Source organism: Puma concolor, chromosome D3 (assembly GCF_028749965.1).
Source record: "Puma concolor isolate L17-30 chromosome D3, mPumCon1.1.hap2, whole genome shotgun sequence".
Lineage (NCBI taxonomy): Eukaryota > Metazoa > Chordata > Mammalia > Carnivora > Felidae > Puma > Puma concolor.
Genome location: NC_141678.1, coordinates 35,606,750 through 35,620,975, shown reverse-complemented (window position 1 = coordinate 35,620,975; position 14,226 = coordinate 35,606,750). Strand labels below are relative to the sequence as shown.

General features: G+C 41.0%; 1 pseudogene; it reads left to right on the top strand.

Moving 5' to 3' along the window:
• Nucleotides 1-1,845: 1,845 nt before the first annotated feature.
• On the top strand, nucleotides 1,846-3,229 carry LOC147575497 (small ubiquitin-related modifier 2 pseudogene; annotated as a pseudogene).
• The last annotated feature ends 10,997 nt before the right edge of the window (nucleotides 3,230-14,226 follow it).

Genomic DNA, 14,226 nt, shown 5'->3' with positions numbered 1-14,226 from the left:
TAATCTCTACACCCAACATGGGGCTGGAACTCACGACCTAAAGATCGAGATTCACATGCTCCTCCAACTGAGCCAGCCAGCCACCCCCAACTAAAAACATTTTAAATAGCTTTCCCGCTCTTCCATGCCAGGGTCTCTCACCCTTCCTATTTGAAATGTAAATCAGAATTTTTAAGACTTTGAACTCTCTGATTCAGACATTCCTGGATTCACATCCCAGCTCTGGAAATTACTATGGGGTGAGGCAGTTATAAAACATGTCATCAAAATTTTAACACACTTTTCATCAAGAGTTGAGGTCAATGTCCCCTCCTCTTGAATCTAGGTTCTGTGACTACTCAACCAATAAAATGCAACAGAGGTAATGGTACCAGTTTCTAGACTCAGGCCCTAAGAAGCTGGCACCTTTTACTGCTTGTGTCTTGGGATGTTCCCTCTCCTTCAAGTCCAGTCATCACGGCTTGAGGAAGGAGAACAGCCCATGGAGGAGTTCATGAACACGGACTCAAGTTCTCAGGACCCCGGACCCAGCTGAGCTGTCAACCAGTAGCCTGCCATGTGACACAGCCATCTCATCAGTGAGATGCAGTGAGAGCCATCTCGTCACCGGCCTCCAGGCTACTACGAACATTCATGTATAAGTTTTTGTGTAGACATATGTTTTCATTTCTCTTGGGTATATACCTAGGAGTAGAACTTCAAGGCCATGTGATGACTCTATGTTTGAGCATTTGAGGAACTGCCAACCTATTTTCTATAGGAACTGCATTATTTTACATTCCCATCAGCAATATTGGTGGGTTCTAATTCTCCGTAACTTTGCCACCACTTTTTATTATCTGTCTTTGTGATTACAGCTATCGTAGTGTGAAGTGTATCACATTGTGGTTTTGAGTTGCATTTCCCTGATGGCTAATTGTGTTGAAACACCTTTTCATGTGCATGTTGGTCACTTGCATATCTTCTTTGGAGAATGTCTCCTCTGATCCTACACCTGTGTTTCAATTGGGTTATATATCTTCTTATTGTTGAGTGGTAACAGTGTTTTATATATTCTAGGTATCAATCCTTTGTCAGATATATGATTTACAAATATTTCCTCCCATTCTATAGGTTGTCCTTTTTTTTTTTACTTCTCTTGATGGTGTTCTTTGAATCACAAATTTTTTTAATTTTGATAAAGCTCAATTTGTCGATGTTTTCTTCAGTTGCTTATGCTTCAGGTGTCATGTCTTAAAAAATCATTACCTAATCCAAAATCACAAGGATTTACATCTGTGTGTTTTCTAAAGACTGTTACAGTTTTAAATTAGGTTCTTGACCCATTTGGAGTTAATTTTTGTATATGGTGTATGGTAGATCATCTACTTTCATTCTTTTACCTGGTTATCCAAGAACCATTTATTGAAAAGACTATTCTTTTCTCCACTGAATGGCCTTGGACCCTATTGAAAATCAATTAACTGCAAAAAAAAAAAAAAAAAAAAAAAAAAGAAAAGAAAGAAAGAAAAAAAAAGAAAATCAATTAACTGCAATGTGAAGATTTATTTCTGGACCCTGAATCCTATTCCTTTGAACTATATGTCTGTCTTTATGCTGGGAACACATTGTCTTGATCACTGTAGCTTTAAAATCAGTTTTTGTTTCGAGAAGTGAGTCCTCTAATTTTGTTCTTCTTTTTCAAGAATATTTTGGCTCTTCTGAGTCCCTTGTGTTTCCATGTGATTTTTAGGATCATTTTGTGAATATCTGCAAAGAACCCAGCTGAAATTTTGATGGGGATAGCAGTGAATGACTCTGTGGATCCCTTCGGGGAGTGCTGACATCTTGACAGAATATTAAGTCCTCTGACCCTTGAACCTGAGATATCTTCTCATTTATTTAGATCTTCCTTAATTTCTTTCAACAATGTTTTGCAGTTTTCCAAGTAGACATTTTGTTTTGTTAAATTCATTCCCAAGTCTTTTATTCTTTTAATGCTGCTGTAAAGGAACATTCCTTGCTCTTTTGGCTGTGTTGAGAAGCCCTTCCCTGCTAAGACCTTTATCTTACACAAGTATGTCAGTTACCTGTGAGTTTCAGACTTCTCCAGCTCAGTCTCAACTATTTCACAATTAATCAACTGGAAATAATTCCCATAATAAAGATCTTCCCCTATCCTGGTCTAGTAGATTCTAACAAATTAAATTTACACTTCCAAGAGACTAATTTTTTTATTTCAGAATATGTTTTTTGACCGCTGTTCCCTCTTCCTCCTGCTGCTCCTGGGGCTGCTATGTGCTTGTTCAGTGCCAGCCTGGTACCTTCTTTGTGAAGGAGCAGCTGAGGAGACCCTGGGGCTCACCGTGACCAATGAAGAACCCAAGGAATGGGTCAAGACCAAGAACCATGATCATTCATTTGAAGGTGGCAGGGAAGGATCGTTCTGTGACACAGTGTAAGATTAAGAGGCATACACTACTTAGTGAACTGTTGAAAGCCTACTGTGAATGACAGGGTTTGTCAATGAGGCAGATCAGATTCCAATTTGATGGGCAGCCGATCCATTAAAACAGACACACCTGCACAGTTGGACATGGATGAGGAAGATACAATTGATGTGTTCCGGCAGCAGATAGGAGGTGTCTACCAAAAAGGGAATCTGCTACTTCACTCCAGAGCTCTGTTCCTCCAGACTAAGAAGGAAGACATTCTCAGTTAGAAAATTGCAATTTGGTTCCACCACATCCTGACTCGTAGCGTACAGTATCGTTTTCTCTATTCTTTCATTTCCCCTCTCCCCATTCTTTTGTTGTTCATAAAGTAATTGGTGTACGTGCACAAGCATACTGGCTTTTGTTGCTGTCGTTATTTTCAAATAAATGGACAATGATATGTTTTGATTGACATCAAGTGGACGTGGAATGGAGAAAAATACTGCCTCTCTGAAAATACACCCTTTCTCCCTTCATGGAATGCCCATTCGGCTCTTATCTTTGTATTCCAGTAAGTTACTTTGCTTTCACTCTTTAGCAACAACAACAACAACAAATAAAATAAAATAAAAATTCTTCTTTTAGGTGATAGCAGTAGGGTTGTATTGTGGTTTTGATTTGCATTTCCCTGATGATTACTGGTATCGAGCATCTTTTCATTTCACTGTTCAACTGGAGAATTTTAATGTTTTTCATTTATCATTATACAACCAAGGATAATTTTACAACTTTTTTTGTATATAGCTGTTATGTGTGGGGACAACTGACATTAAGTAGAGATAAATTACTCTAAAAGAATTCCTAGATAATTTCCCTTCAAGGTATGCAACTTGTTGTTTGAATAAATTTCTTGTTAAAAAAAAAAGACAACGAAGAAAATGCTTTTTTACTTCTGTTCTCAGCTCAAATGCAATTAACAGAAAAATGAAATGTGGCTCACTATGTTTTTCTAAGACCTATGCTAAATAACCTTATTTTAAAGAAAAACAAGGCAGAAATCTTTCCCCAGATGCTTTCTCCGCCACAGACTCTGCTCTTTGGGCTATTTCTGTATGCCCTTTCAGCAACAAGATGTTCAGTGGCAGCATATGTGATTTCAAGTTTCTCTTTGTTGGGAATAATTAGGAGAAGCATGAAATGGAAGAGCACTAGGACTTCTGCCAAGAAGCCTTGAGAGGAATGAAGGGAGCGAGGGAAAGGCTTCTTGTACCTGGAACAGCTCCTGCGTGGCAAAGAGGTAGCCCTCTCAGGAGCCCTGTAACCCAGCAGGGTGTGGCCTCCCTGCCACATAAGTCATCAAAACCAGAATGGAACCAAACTGGCTTCTTTTCTTTTCCTTTTTTTCTTTTTTATGTTTTCATATTTAGTTTTGAGAGAGAGAGAGAGAGAGAGAGAGCACACAAGCAGGGGAACGGCAGCGAGCGAGGGAGACAGAGGATCCAAAGTGGACTCCGTGCTAACAGTAGAGACAGTAGCCAGTGCTGGAACTCATGAACCAAAAAGTTATGAACTGAGCGGAAGTCAGGCACTTAAGTGACTGAGCCACACAGGCATGCCAGGCTTCTTTTCTTTAAAAAAAAATTTTTTTTAATGTTTTTATTTATTTTCGAGACAGAGCATGAGCGGGGGGAGGGGCAGAGAGAGAGGGGGACACAGAATCCGAAGCAGGTGCCAGGCTCTGAGCCGTCAGCACAGAGCCGGACGCGGGGCTTGAACACATGGACTGTGAGATCATGACCTGAGCTGGTCGGACACTTAACCGACTGAGCCACCTAGGCACCCCTCTTTTTAATGAAAAGTTTCAAGTACACAAAATAAAAAAGAGTAAGTATTTTGTCATAATGAACAAATGTAACAAACCTCCACGTGCCCATCACCCCAAATTCAATCCATGATGAAACTTGTGTGTTCTATGAACCTAGCAATCCCCCAGCCCCACACCAGATTATTTAGAAGCAAATCCCAGACATTATATCGTTTCACCCATAAATCTTTCATTATGTGTGGATGTATCCATGTATGTATATATCCATTATTACACCTTTGAAAATTAACAATAATTTTTCTTGACATTATAAACTATTCAACCAGGGTTCCAATTCCCCCATTATCCTATAAGTTTTTCTTTAGTCTGTTTGAATCAGGATCCATATAAAGTCTGTATGTTGCAATTGGTAGATGTTTCTTTTAAAGTCTTCTAATCCCTATTTCTGTGAAGATCCAGGAGCAGGGAAAATGCTTCTTAGCATGTGAATAGATTACAACAAGACAAGATAAGTGTATCATTGCCCCGTGGAAACTGTACGGTAAGGAAAGTCTTAAACACTTTGAACAACCAAATGCAAATAGTGAGTATAAATTTTCACATATCATAGACTCAGAAGTATAAAAATGTAACTTCATTTTACTAATTATTATTATTCTATTATTTATTTATTATTGAAGTATGGTTGACATACAATGTTATATTAGTTTGAGGTGTACAACTTAGTGATTTGATAATTCTATACATTAGTATTCACCATGATAAGTGCAGTCACCATCTGTCACCATACAATGTTATTACAATTGTATTGACTATGTTCCCTAGGCTGTACTTTTCATCTCCATGACTTACTTATTTTGTAACTGGAAGTTTGTGCCTCTCCCCTTGATCTATTTCACCCGTTCCCCACTCCCCCACCGCGGCAACCACCAGTTTGTTCTCTGCATTTAAGTGTCGGTTTGGGTTTTTTGTTTGTTTCTTCATTTGTTTTGTTTTTTAGATTCCACATATAAGGGAAATCATATGGTATTTGTCTTTCTCTCTCTGGCTTATTTCATTTAGCTTAATACCCCCCCAGGTCCATCCATGTGGTTGCAAATGGCAAGATCTTATTCTTTTTATGGATGCATAATATTCCATCGTGTAGATACCACATCTTCTTTATCCATTTATCTATCAATGGACGCTTGTGTTGCTTCCTCGTCTTAGTTATTTAAACGATGCTGCAATAAACAGAGGGCTGCGTATATCTTTTCATATCAGTATTTTCTTTTTCTTTGGATAAATACCCAGTCGTGGAATTATTAGATCATATTGTATTTCTGATTTGTTGAGTAACCTCTATCCTGATTCCCACAGTGGCTGCACCAACTTGCATTCCCACCAATATGGCACCAGGATTCCCCTTTACATCCTCGCCGACACTTATTACTTCTTGTCTTTCTGATACTAGCCATTCTGACAGCAGTAAGGTGATACTGTGGTTTTGATTTGCACTTCCCTGATGATTACCGGCATTGAGCATCTTTTCATGCGTCTGCTGGCCATCTGGATGTTTTCTTTGGAAAAATGTCTATTCGTATCCTCTGCCCATTTTTAAATCAGAGTGTTTGTTCTTTCGGTCTTGAGTTGTACAAGTTCTTTATATATTTTGGATATCAACCCCGTGTCAGGTATATCACTTGCAAATATCTTCTCCCACTTCACAAGTTGCCTTTTTGTTTTGTTGACGATTTCCTTTGCTGTGCTACATCTTTTTATTTTGGTGTAGTCTCACTAGTCTAATTTCGCTTTTGTTCCCCTTGCCTGAGAAGACAGATCCATAAATATGTTGCTAAGGCTGATGTCCAAGAGACTAGTGCTTATGTTTTCTTTGAGACTTTTATGGTTTTAGATCTCACACCATTTTTAACTTGAGTCTTTATTCTGTCTCTTTTTGCAAGTTCAATCTAGTCTCAGATAAATTTAAGCAAACCCAGTGAGGTTGTTTTTTTTTCCCCCCAAAGTCCATTAAGGCCTCCTGTTCCCTTTTTTCCTGAGTGCAGGGCTAGTCATATTCAGCGAACCGCCCCCGCCCCCCTTTCTCCCAGGAGCCAATGCCACCAAATGCACCCACTTAAATGCAGTTTTGTGTCAGTGGGGAGGAGCCTATCCCGAGACCCTCCCGTTGCATTGTCTCCCTGTATTAGTTTTCTGTTGCTGCATACATAACAAGCTGCCACACTCGGTGGCTTAAAGCAACACTCACTTATTAGCTCACAGATCTACATGTCAAAAGTCCTGAGTGGCATGGCTGGTCCCCTGCTCAAGGTAAGGCTGGAATCAAAGTACTGGCCAGGCAAAGCTCCTGTCTGGAGGCTCTAGGGCAAATTCACTTCCAAGCTCATTCTTGTTATTGGCCAAATTCAAGTCCTTATGGTTGTGGGACCAAGGTCCTGGCTTCTTTGGTGGCTATTAGCTGGGAGGGGCTCCCAGCATCTAGATGTCACCCAAGTCCTTGCCACAGATGCCTCTCCATCTTTGAGCCAGCAAGGGCACATTAAATCCTTCCTATGCTTCAAATTTCTGCCTTGCTGTTCTGCAACCCAATGGAAAAAAACTCTCTGCTTTTAAAGGGTTCATGCAATAAGATAGCATCTCCTGGCCTTCAGATAATCTCTCTATCTTGACACCAACCGATCTGGAAACTTAATTACAGCTGTCGAATGCCAACACAGCAGTTCCTAGATAGGTGTTTAAATAAGTGGGAGAAGAGGCATGTCCCCCAGGGGCTGCGGTTGAGAGGTGGCAATCCTGGAACTCTGCCTACCACACTCTCCATGGCAGGACTCCACGAACCACAGCTGGCTCATCAACTGTCCCCGTCTCATCCTCTGATAATGGGTCTCCTGGTCCTGCCTTGAGCCCTGGGCAATTCCTTGGGGCAGGATCTTTCTCCCTGTCCTAGCTAATTTCCAGAAGTGAGGAAGGCGGGACTTGGGGCTGGAAGAAAAGCTGACCACCAGCGCCTTGGAAGCTGCAGCCTTCAACCTGTCCCCAGGGGAGTCAGGACAGCCCTCCGGAGTTCACCCAAACCGGAGACAAGGAGGTGGGACGCGTGTATCTCCGCATCAGCCAGTCACTGACCACAAGCCACTGCCCGGGGGTAGGGGGAGGCATAATCTCAGGGGAAGTAGTCCTCTCTGGTGGAGGGCAGTGTCCAGAAAGGGACCCATCGGTGAGGTAACTGCTGTTTCCAGGTCCTTGAAGACTAGTCCTGAGCCCGGAAGAGGGACCACTGGCGACGCTACAATAATATCCACCCCCACCCAACTTTTCTCTTTTGCATTTGTTCTGCATTATACCTTTCAAGTTTCTAAGCCAAAACCTTTGGCACATCTGTTATCTATCTTTGCTGTGCCTGAGCTCATAAAAAGGCTTCATTTTTGGGGCGCCCGGGTGGCGCAGTCGGTTAAGCGTCCGACTTCAGCCAGGTCACGATCTCGCGGTCCGTGAGTTCGAGCCCCACGTCAGGCTCTGGGCTGATGGCTCAGAGCCTGGAGCCTGTTTCCGATTCTGTGTCTCCCTCTCTCTCTGCCCCTCCCCCATTCATGCTCTGTCTCTCTCTGTCCCAAAAATAAATAAACGTTGAAAAAAAAAAAAGGCTTCATTTTTAATGAATCATTCTGCCACCTGAAACAGATACAGGTGTCCCCTGCCTTTCAAAAATCCATGTTATGCCACTTGGCCTTTGCAAAAGATCTACTTTGGCACCTGTTTTCACTAACTGAAAGAAATCGCAAAAGATTTTCTGCTTTTACAAGAAAAAGAAAAATAGAAAAGGCAGAAAGCAAAAATAGCATTCAGCATTTGTTTCGCAAGGAGCCATGACAGAGGCAGAGCAAACCTCCAGCAGCAAGGCTTGGTGCCACCAGGCTCCTTCCCCAGGAAACACGGAGCATCTCAGCATCCAGCCCTCATAGCTTTGAAGTCTGTGAGCTTCTGCGCTTTACCTGGATTTTCCCTTTGTGCACTCCTTAGCAAGATGCGTGCTAAGGAATCAGAAAAGCCTAAGAGAGGCCTAGAAACACTCACAACTTTTTCCCTATAAATTAATGGTAATTGCTTCTTTGCTTTACACCATTTTGGCTTAGGAAAGGTTTCCTAGGAAAACTCTATTTTCAGATTGCAGGGGAGAGGGATCCTGTGTTCAAATGTACAATATCCGTTATTGCTAATTTAATGTATAATAACATTTTATTGTTTATTTGTGAATATACTACTTTACCCGAGTTTGTTTTTTTTTTTTTTTTTTTTTTTTTTTTTTATGTCAGTACAACTCTTAAACCACCTCAAATCCTTCCTGGACAGAGTGAGAAATAAAACCATCAAATGTTTATGGGTTCATGTTACAGCCTGAGTTCTGCTAACTCAGTGTTTCCCATAAAAACTATAAGCTAAAGAGCTAACCCCCATTTGTGTCCCCTAGTCAAAGTCACAGGCTTTTTGAGGCCTGAGGTCCTCTGTTATCTGTTGTCCCTTCCATCTCCAGCACGCGGTGCTCACCAGTGGATGAATCTGATCCTCATCTGAGATAAATACATTTATACACATGAATAAGACTTCCATAGTTTTCTCTTGAAGAACACATTTCATGCTTTTAAATCTTGATGGATATAAAAACTAAATAAGATGAAAAATAGGATAAGGCAGGCATTTTGACACCATTACTGGGACCTCTTAAAGCTCATCCTTTTAGATGACGATACGGAAGCAGGTTCTGAAATTCATGCACCGTTCACGGACTAGCTCACAAAGCTGCATTTTTATCTATGAAAGACAAATATGTGGCCTATTCCCCAGCTTTTCTTTGCCTAGTCTGAAGGATAAGTCCAGTTTGAAGACGAAAATACCAGGGTTGATGACCAAAGAACCAGATTCTGCCAACACTGGACCTCAGCTGGACTGGCTGACTTACACTCATCTCGGTCAGAAGCTGAGCAAGAGGGAGACTTCACCCAGGGGTCAAGATGGACAGGAGGCAACAAGCATTGAGGAAAGTGTGTACTCAACTCATTCATCAACTGGCCATTGAGAAAGCCAGATACCTAGAATGTTCCTGATGCACTGGAGGAGAGCAGGAGCTTTGGTTAACTGGCCTCTTTGCAATGCAGTGAAAATTGTGCATATTATTCTGAATAACTTCTCATAAAAGAAAAGTGTATGGCACACAGTTTTGTGAGTAAACTTCAAATCTGGCATAAAAAGTAACTGAATTCATTGGAAGCAATTCCTCCACTAAGTTGCTAAATGGCTCATAACCCAATCAGTAGGACGTCGGCTACTTAACTGATAGCTATATCCGTGTCTTACTTCTAATTGGTATTTCATTTTAAATCTACTTTCGAAAGAATTTTCTGTAGAAGTTTACAAAATGTACTATTAATGTTAATTTGAAATAATAAATTATAAAACTATAATAATTAAAAACTGTGTCATATGAACACATAAAAAAACAGATCAATGGAACACACTAAGAAATTAAGAAATAGGTCTAGATACATATAGGACTTTGGTATATCATAAGGTTGATATTTTAATCTGTGGAGGAAAAATAGTTTAGTCAATGAATTTGAGACAACTGTCTAAGAAAAAAATAAGTTAAATCTTTATCCTATCAACTAGGATAAGATGAATCAAAAATACATTTTGGAAAAAAAATAGAATCATTCAGGTTGTAGTGAAAATCTTGGGGCAATTTGTTTTTGTAATATTCTTTACAAAGGGAAGAACTTTCTACCTATGATACCAAATCTGGAATCTGGATTCTGGGTAATGAGGAATTTAGTTGGTCTTTTTCTCTGGTTCTGGGAAGTAAGCTCTACATCTTCAGAGTTTTCTGGGTGATAATATCCCTTATTCATGGTGGACCTTGAGGATTTATGGTAAGGACATGACTCAGAAGGGGGCTGGTCACATAGGAAGATCAGTCAGTGATTAGAGGGCTGGGGCCTTGAGCCACATGATATCAACCCAACCTCCCTGAAAGGGACAGGTGTGCTGGAGATTGAATTTCAAGTGGCCAATGATTCAATTAATAGTGAAATTCCAATTAAAAATTGCAGACCTCAGGATGACCTGGGTGGGTCAGTCAGCTAAGCGCCCAACTCTTGGTTTCAGCTCAGGTCATGATCTTGAGGTTCGTACGATGGAGCCCACATCCATCTTCCTTGGATTCTCTCTCTCCCTCTCTCTCTCTCTCTGCCCCTCGCCTGCTCACACCTTCTCTCTTTCTCAAAATAAATAAATAAAGTCTAAAAAAAAGAAAAAAAAACAAGAAAAAGAATTCTGGACATCAGCACTCAATTGAGCATCCATACTTGCCAATATTCTGTGTATTATCACACATTAATATGCCAGGAGGGTGATACATCCTGACTCCACAGAAAGAGGGCACCAGAAGCTTTGCATTTGGGACCCTCCCAGACTTCACCCTAGGTGTCTTTTGAGGGGCGGGGGGCTGGTTCTGATTTGTATCCTTGTTGCTATAATAAAATTGAAATTATAAAACTGGATAGCACTTTCTTGCCTTCTGTGAGGCGTTCTGGTGAATTATTGGACCTACAGGGGTAGTGAGAACTCCCAAACTTGCAGCCCCTTGGCCAGAACTGCAGCCCAGTGGTCCTGGGGAGCCTGAACTTGAGGCTGGTGTCTGAAGTGAGGGCAGTCTTGTGGCCGGTGGTGCCCTTACCTACAAAGTTTGGCCTGTGTAGTGGGAGTCAGAAGCCATTGTACCTTTAAAAAAGGAAATAATAAATCTAATTACATGAAAACGATGTTCCTACATGGCCTCCTCAGAAGCAACAGAAGGCCAACGCAAACCAGGGAAATGTTTGCCACTTATGTCACTGAAAATGACTAATTTTTCTAATAAATCAAGAATATCCACCACACAAAAAAACCTTGTAAGAAAAGAAGCTTAACCAAAAAATGAAATACGAATGGTCTTTAAATTTATGAGAAGATGTTCAACATCACTCATAATGACAGAAATGCAAGATGATACTTCCCCAAACAGGATTTTTTGCTACCAGATTGGTAAAGATCAAAAGGTTGGAAACAGACCGTGTGGAAAGAGTGGAGAGCAAAATACTCTTGGTCCTTCTAGTAGACGCATAAATCTGTATATTTCCAGGAAGGGCAATCTGTCTGTGACTGTAAAAATTTTGCTGCACATGCCCTTAAGCCCAGTGATACTGATGCCGGCTGGCAGGGCCTGAGGACCCAGAGGGGTCCCGCTAGACCAGCTGAGAGGGTCCTAGACTTCGTGCAAAATAGAAATCAAATGCAACCTGAGAGGAAGTGAGAGAAGAGTTTATTGAAAACAGAGAGTGCAGATACAGAGAGAGAGAGAGAGTCTGGGAGGCTCAAAAGGAAAGAAGAGAGAGTTCTGTCTTTGCTTGGGGCCTGGGGTTTCTATTGAGGACAGTAGCCTGATGCACTGTCTTCCCAGGCATCCAGGAACAAAGACGGGTTTAAGTGTCCTCCATAAGTCATTCATGCCCCGGAGCTAGAGCTCTTGGTGAGTCTGTGGTCTTGGAAAATGCTCATGATGACCGACCTGCTCAGTCACTCCTCAGATGTTATCTATTGTGCTGGAAGACTCCAAAGAAATCACTGACTCCTTGACCTTTACAAGGAGGACATACATTATCTGTTCTCTAAGGCATATGTGGGCGGGGCGGGGGGGTGGTGGGGGGAGTATAGGTCCTAATAAGAAATAGAGCAAAAAAAGTCTTTCATATGATCTTTTCAGTTTTCCTGTCTCAATATCACTTCTAGAAATTTTATAAAATGTTTACTTATTATTTCTTTTGAGAGAGAAAGAGAGCACGCGCAGGCGTGAGCACAAACCAGCAGAAGAGAAAGAGGGAGAGACAGAATCCCAAGCAGGCTGCACACTGTCAGAGTGGAGCCCGATGCAGGGCTCGATCTCAAGAATCGTGAGATCCTGACCTGAGCTGAAATCAAGAACCAGACGCTTAACCGACTGAGCCACCCAGGCCCCTCTAGAAATTGATTGTCTGGATATACTTGTCCATGTGTGCACTTATTTCTGTACAAGATTATCGATTTATTTACAGTGTAGTTTTTAATAGCAAATATGGGAAATAATCTCAACGCTTGTCAGCGGGAGAGTGGTCAGATAAATTATGCTAAACCCATGCAATAAAAAGAATCCATATATTGATACGGTAAAGTGAAGTAGGGAGTCTTTATGTACTTCTTTACAATACAGTAAGTGAAAAGGTGCAGTGAACTGGGCATTGCGTGCTAGCAGTTTGTAAAAGGAAGGGGCGTGTTCATTTGCCAGGATCGCTGTAAGGAATACCACACTGGGTGGTTTAAACAAGAGAAACTTTTCTCACAGTTCTGCAAGCTAGAAATCCGAGATTAGAGTCTTGGAAGGGTTGGTTTCTTCTGAACCTCTCCCCATTGTTTGTAGCTCTCCCTCGGTCTTCACATGGTCTTCTCTCTGTGTGCATCTGGGTCCTAATCTCTTCTTACTAGTCCGTTAGGATTAGGGCCCACCCACGTGACCTCATTCCCCCCTAATCACCTCTTTAAAGGCCTTATCTCCAAATATAGTCACATTCTGAGATACTGGGGATCAGCAGTTCAACATATGAAATAGGGGGTGGGAGGTGGAGACACAATTCAGGGGCAAAAAGAGAGATAGCTATAGATACATGCTCAAAAGTGTCTATGGAGTGCACACAAGAAAGGAAATTCATATTATTTGCCTCCAAGGAAGGGGCCAGGATGGCTGGAGGACAGGGAAGCAGGGGGATGTTTCCTTTTATACCCTTTAGAATCTTCTGAATTTTGTATCATTACTTATACTGTGTATCAAAAGAACATGGAAATTTTTAAAAATTTAAATCAAAAAGTTGAATTGGCAACCAGGACTTGAGACCATATCTGGCATTTAATGGGAAGACTAGTTTCTGTGCTGATGAAGTCACTAGCCCTTACATTCTTCAAGGACAATAATCTGCCTGGCATTTACGTAACAGAAATAAACTACTGTGAGCCAATGTCATCACAAGATGAATGCTTCCTATTAAAACTAAGCATCTGAACACGTATTTATTTTCAGAGTCCAGTTACCTGTGACAACAGCATCCTCTCATTGCTAACTTCGACGTACAGGACGAAGTTTGTAGCTGTGTTTGTAGCTGACAACTATTTTACAAACAGCACATATGTGACATACTGATGTGTGTTCGACTTAGGCCAAGATACGTGTAATTGAACAACATCTTTGTAAGTTAGCAATAACTGAAATAATATATCTGTATTGTCATAAAATGGGGAAATAAAGCTGTGCTTAATAAATCTCAGGGTTAAGAATACATTTCCTGGTATCTCTTGAAAATTTGAAAAGGTCTAGAGTATACACAATAAGGGTGATAATACTACACCCTGGGATATTTTGAGGGATAATAATAGTAACTAGTGAAACGGTGCAATCGTTCAAGGCTATATACATTTGCTAAATGCTTTTGTACACAGTTCACTTATGCCTTGCAACTACTCTTCGAAGCACAGATTTTGATTCACATCTTATAGATGAATAATGTGAGGCAGTATAGCAAGGAAACGGCCGGCATCAATCCTGAATCTTTGAGCAATTCAAAGGCCGTTTGTTTGGTATTTGTATCTAGAAACATCGCCAATTTCCAGAAACCAATACTACTTCAAACGGGCTAGTGGATCTCCCCAACGACCAAGAAAATGTGATTCAGGGACCAAAACACGATGTAAGAAACATACAAGTGAAGACGAAATCTACCCAGGACGTGGTCGCTTATTTATTGAGTGATTGTTAGTGATAATGACAGCAGGCAAAGTATTTTCACATAGCTCGTTTCATTTTTATTCTTACCATGGGAAATATGTGGAACTGCTCTTATCACAAACCCTCAAAGAAACATTATATTAATA